Here is a 5667-nt window from a genome sequence, read left to right as displayed (position 1 = left end):
AAAATGAAAGCAATTGAAAGAAGTAGCGTACTGCGTTATGAAGAAAAGGCCAGTGAAAAGGATTTAAAAACATTGCTGGCAAAATTGGCGACGCTGGAATGCAAGCAACCGGGCGCTTATCAAGACGATATGCGCGCTGTTAAGAAAAAGCTCGAAGTGTTCGACGAAGAACGCTATCGAGGCGCACTCGTGCGTGCTAGAGCAGAAAGACTAACATGCGGGGAAACGCCAACGAAAAGAGCGATGGGACTAGAAAAAAAACATTCCAGACGTAAGCAGATTGAGGCCATTGAATATGAAGGGGTGGTATTAACCGATAACAATAACATAGGGCATGCGTTCCTTGAGCATTACAAAAAACTTTTTGCATTCAGGCCTGTCAACATGCACGATTTCAATAATTTATTTTTGCAACGAATGCCACAGCTGTCGTCTGAAGTTAAAGAAACCTTAGAACGACCATTAACAGAACATGAAGTGATGAAGGCCATCGAAGACCTGAATCCTGGCAAGTCGCCAGGTCCAGACGGTCTTTGTGCCGCCTGGTACAAATCTTTTAAAGGCCACCTAGCTCATATCTTAACCGCCGTTTACAACGAAGCATACGAACTGAAAATACTTCCACCATCCTTTGGCCAGTCCCATACCGTACTAATACCGAAAACAGAAGACACCGAAAAGCTCAAGCAACTTTCATCATACAGACCCATTGCGCTTACTAATTGCGACTACAAAATATTGATGAAGGTGTTGGCACGGCGTATGCAGTCAGTCATTAAGGATGTAGTCGGCCCACACCAGACGTGTGGAATTCGCGGAAGAACCATCTTTACTAACATTCATAAGTTGAAGTGTGTGCTGGAGTGTTGTGATGCCATGTGTGAGGCAGTTGCGATCCTCCAGCTAGACTTGGAGAAAGCATTTGACTGTGTTTCTCACGAGATATTGCTCACCATCCTTCAACATGTTAATTTTGGCCACATAATCACTGAGGGGGTGACCATGGCGTACCGGAGTTGCTATACGAGACTTATAATTAATCAAATGCTGGGGGCCCCCATTAACGTGAAGCGCTCCGTTCGCCAGGGTTGTCCACTCAGCCCACTCCTGTTTTGTGTTTACATAGAAACGCTATGTCAGGCCATCATTGAAAATGAATACATTAAGGGATTTTGCCTCCAAGCAGCAGAGGTGAAGTTATTGGCATATGCTGACGATGTGGCTGTATGTTGTAAAGATACGCAAAGTGTATTGAACGCAGTGAGTATCGTCAGACAGTTTGGTAATGCCACTAATAGCTTCGTGAACTGGCAGAAATGTTTGGGGTTTTGGCACGGGGAATGGGCGTCCACACCAGACCACTTTTCCAACGTAACCTGGGTCACGACGCCAGTTAAGTACCTTGGCGCACCCCTTGATGCCTACAAGGACAGTAGCGAATACTGGAAGGAGCGAACAAAAGAAGTAAAAGAAAAAGCCGACCGATGGAACGCCGTTCACTTGTCCATGTTCGCGCGAGCTACAGCGTGCAACACGTTTCTCGTGACAAAGATCTGGTACGTGATGCAGGTCCTACAGTGCTCTCGGATTAATGTGCAGAAACTGCACCGCGTGTTCGCTGTATTCGTGTGGGCATCGAGCTGGGAGCGATGCAGCCGAGATAATCTCTTCCGACGCGTGAAGGATGGTGGTCTGGGGTTGGCGCACCTTTTCTTGCGTCAACTGGTGAATAGATTCTTCTTCTTTCGAGATACAAACGACCCATTTCTGCGCACGGTGATCCAAATGAGGCTTTCAAGATCACTTCCCGAGTTTGTAGTAGGTACCGAAATAATGCCAGGATCTGTCCGTGGGTTCTTTCGGGAAATAGTTGATAGTGTTTCTTTTTTGCGTGTTCGTTTTTCAAGTGAATATTTGTGGAATGCAAAACGGAAAAAGTTATACCGTGATTTGTGTGATAGTGTATTGCTTGTACCCATGTACAGAGCCGTGTACAGTGGAGGCCCAGGCCTAGACGTCTTGAAAAGGGTGAAGATGATGCCAGTTCAACCAGCCACGAAATCTTTCTTCTTTAAACTACATACCGGTACCTTATCTGTTAAAATTTTCCTGGAACAACGTGGGTTCTACATGCCGTGGGGAACCCACTGCCTCATTTGTAAAAAACCGGAAAGCATAGATCATGTCTTCATCCACTGTTGGGAGGGGGTTTTCTTCTGGGACGTGTTGCAAAGGACTTTGAAAAAGGAGTTACCGATAGATCCACACGGAATCAGGTTTCTGGCAGTTAATGATGACGAAGGATTCCCGTACGACCTTATCATGCTAACAGGCCTCCACTGTTTATGGCGCGCAAGAATGGCGGGCTACCATTGTGACCCGGATGCCCGACCGGCGCGTTTATACTTTCGAGAATGTATGCAAAAATATGTAGAAGTGCAGAAGTTGCAACAGCCTGTTCCTGAGTGGCTGCCGAGGGTTGAACCCCTGACAGCGCTCAAGGAATTTTAATACGACAATGTCATGCCACAGTAGCGGACGGCAACGAATGTGTATATTACTGTTTCTTGTTCCGTTTTTGTATTCATTATTTCCTTTTTGTCTTTTTCTTTCGTTTCTGTGTATATCATTTAAGGAATGTGTGTTGTGGTGACATGTCGAGGATTGGCAATAAAGAAAAAAAAAAAAAAAAAAAAAAAAGGCTCGTTGGTCTAGGGGTATGATTCTCGCTTAGGGTGCGAGAGGTCCCGGGTTCAAATCCCGGACGAGCCCTCTAGTTTCTTTTTCGCTCTCAGCCCGAGCGTTACCAATGCCTGGATATTCGTAGTCGTTGTCCTCTTCTTTTTCTGCCGCCCGTCAAGGTATGACGAAGGTGTACACGCGCGGCGAACGTGAACTGTTGTCGGCTCGTTGGTCTAGGGGTATGATTCTCGCTTAGGGTGCGAGAGGTCCCGGGTTCAAATCCCGGACGAGCCCTCTAGTTTCTTTTTCGCTCTCAGCCCGAGCGTTACCAATGCCTGGATATTCGTAGTCGTTGTCCTCTTCTTTTTCTGCAGCCCGTCAAGGCATGACGAAGGTGTACACGCGCCGCGAACATGAACTGTTGTCGGCTCGTTGGTCTAGGGGTATGATTCTCGCTTAGGGTGCGAGAGGTCCCGGGTTCAAATCCCGGACGAGCCCTCTAGTTTCTTTTTCGCTCTCAGCCCGAGCGTTACCAATGCCTGGATATTCGTAGTCGTTGTCCTCTTCTTTTTCTGCAATCCGTCAAGGCATGACGAAGGTGTACACGCGCCGCGAACATGAACTGTTGTCGGCTCGTTGGTCTAGGGGTATGATTCTCGCTTAGGGTGCGAGAGGTCCCGGGTTCAAATCCCGGACGAGCCCTCTAGTTTCTTTTTCGCTCTCAACCCGAGCGTTACCAATGGCTGGATATTCGTAGTCGTTGTCCTCTTCTTTTTCTGCCGCCCGTCAAGGTATGACGAAGGTGTACACGCGCGGCGAACGTGAACTGTTGTCGGCTCGTTGGTCTCGATTCCACTTCCGGCTTTCAAGCGAAGCGTTCGCAGGATGGCTTGCTCCCACGGAGCGGTTTCGGCGGCCCATGCGGGCCACGGTAACAGGTTTTTTGCTTCTGCTGCCGAAGATTGTCAGGTTATTCTGCCCAATCTGCCACCCGGACGCATTGTCGCGAACACCGTTTTCATGCACGGCGACCCAAGAGCCCGGCCATACCGTGTCGAAGACTATACCGGGACACTTTGGCCCATCTAGGTACGCTCCCCGACGTTTTGGTGCTGGGGGCGTATCAGATGAACCACGTGTGGGCTCTAACAATGACGAGTGCTGACGCTGCTCAGAAATTGCTCTCTGCCGTCATCGTGAAGGTAAAGGATCGCCCATGTTTGCTCATCGATCCAAATAACCGGGAGGTTCGCTTAAAACTACACTGGTTGCTGCACGGCGTGACCGACCAAGACATTCGTGTGGTCCTGACACCCTACGGGAAAGTGTTGGAGGTGACGCGGGAGAAGTGGCGGGTGCAAGGCGTCACTGAGAAAGGCTCGACGACTCGCTCAGTGGGACTGCAATTGCATGACGACGTCAAAATCGACGACATTCCACACCAGCTCAAAATAGCCGGAGAGCTGACTCTCGTTGTTATTCCAGGCCGCGCTCCGCTGTGTCTGCGCTGTAAGAGCACCGGGCACATACGTCGGGACTGCAAAGTGCCGCGCTGCAGTTGTTGTCGCCGCTTCGGCCATGAGGACGCGGATTTCCCGAAGACGTACGCCAGCGTCACCAGAACAGTCCAGGCAAACAACGCATTGGACCACCTCATGGATGAGGCAGACTAAGAGGAAACAGAAGGAGTTGGCCGAATCCCGACTACGCAAGATGGTACGCCGAACACTCCACAGGACGCCCTCCTTGAAGCACCAGGTAAGCCCGAAGCCGGGCTTCTGCATGAAGTCGTGGAAGACCGAAGCAAAAAGGCTGCTTCAAGTAGTACCGGCAACACTTTTTCTGGCGGAGCTGTAGAGACTCCCACCGAGGAAGTGCCGATGACAGGCATCGATAGCGACAGTGCCAGTGCGTCCGTAAAGCGGCCCCACGAAGCAGACGAAAAGGAGAAGGGGCCCAGCGCCGTCGCAACGGACGAGCCGCCTGCGAAAACTACTCCCGTGCGGCGTCTTCCCCTTTGGCTACGGGTGAACACTCCGATGGAGCGCAAGACGGCGGAAACGCCGCCTTTGCCGCCCTGAGGACTGCACCGTGACAAGGCACCCAGAAAAAAATCGCGGTAATGAGGTGAGCGTCATGCCCCCCGGTTTTCACCGCCTCGCAATGATGTCAATGGATAGGTCAATTCGTGTGGCCACTTTAAACGTACGTGGGCTTGCCTCAAGGAGGAAGCAAAGTCAGCTGTGCCGACTAGTTAGCGAATATGACCTGGACGTTCTAGCAGTGCAGGAGACAAAAGTCGAGGGCGACGACGAAACCGGGGGCATGGTACGTCAATTCTTAGCGCGATTCTGTGCTATAGTGAGCCATGCTGTGGGTACTTCTTCCGGTTGCGCGTTGTTCGTCCGACATAGTCTTGGAGCAAGAATAGAAGCCGTGACGTCATGCCCGTCAGGTCGGCTTATTGTCTGTGATTTTTTATTATCGTCATTGGAATGGTGTGTTATTTCTTTGTACGCGCCGACTGTCGATGAGGAAAGACGCAGATTTTTCGATCAGCTAAAACAGTATACCTCCTCATTATTGCCGGCGATTTTAACTGTGTTCTTCCAGCCCGTGATAAAACTAGCGCTCGACCGTATAAGAATGCAAGCTCCATTGCCCTAAGCGATATAATAAGGGACGACGGTTTGGAAGACGTGGCTGAATGTCTCGGTGGTGGGAGGACTACACAGTACACCCACTTTCAGGCAGCCAGCCACGCCCGTCTTGACAGAGTGTATGTGAGCCTTGATTTCATACCACTTTGTAAGGAGTACCATGTGAGCGCACTTTCATTCAGTGATCACTGTTTGGTCAGCTTTTTAGTAGTAAGCACGAAAGAAAAGAAAAAGGGCTTCAAGTGGCAACTATGGAAATTGAATTCGAAATTACTAAGCGACGAAATGTTTATATCGGACGTAATGAAGCAAGTTGAAGAAATTA

The 5667-nt window shown here is 49.8% G+C and overlaps 4 non-coding genes across 4 annotated transcripts; all 4 read left to right on the top strand.

Moving 5' to 3' along the window:
- The first annotated feature begins 2700 nt into the window (after window positions 1–2700).
- TRNAP-AGG (transfer RNA proline (anticodon AGG)) lies at window positions 2701–2772 on the top strand. The gene has a single exon. It is a non-coding gene; the product is annotated as a tRNA-Pro (tRNA).
- A 132-nt stretch (window positions 2773–2904) lies between these two features.
- Window positions 2905–2976, top strand: TRNAP-AGG (transfer RNA proline (anticodon AGG)). The gene has a single exon. It is a non-coding gene; the product is annotated as a tRNA-Pro (tRNA).
- Window positions 2977–3108: 132 nt separating this feature from the next.
- TRNAP-AGG (transfer RNA proline (anticodon AGG)) lies at window positions 3109–3180 on the top strand. Its single transcript has one exon. It is a non-coding gene; the product is annotated as a tRNA-Pro (tRNA).
- Window positions 3181–3312: 132 nt separating this feature from the next.
- Window positions 3313–3384, top strand: TRNAP-AGG (transfer RNA proline (anticodon AGG)). Its single transcript has one exon. It is a non-coding gene; the product is annotated as a tRNA-Pro (tRNA).
- Window positions 3385–5667: the final 2283 nt, after the last annotated feature.

Source organism: Dermacentor andersoni, chromosome 1 (assembly GCF_023375885.2).
Source record: "Dermacentor andersoni chromosome 1, qqDerAnde1_hic_scaffold, whole genome shotgun sequence".
Lineage (NCBI taxonomy): Eukaryota > Metazoa > Arthropoda > Arachnida > Ixodida > Ixodidae > Dermacentor > Dermacentor andersoni.
Note: the sequence above shows the minus strand (reverse complement) of the source record. Positions and strands in the feature narration are given on the sequence as shown.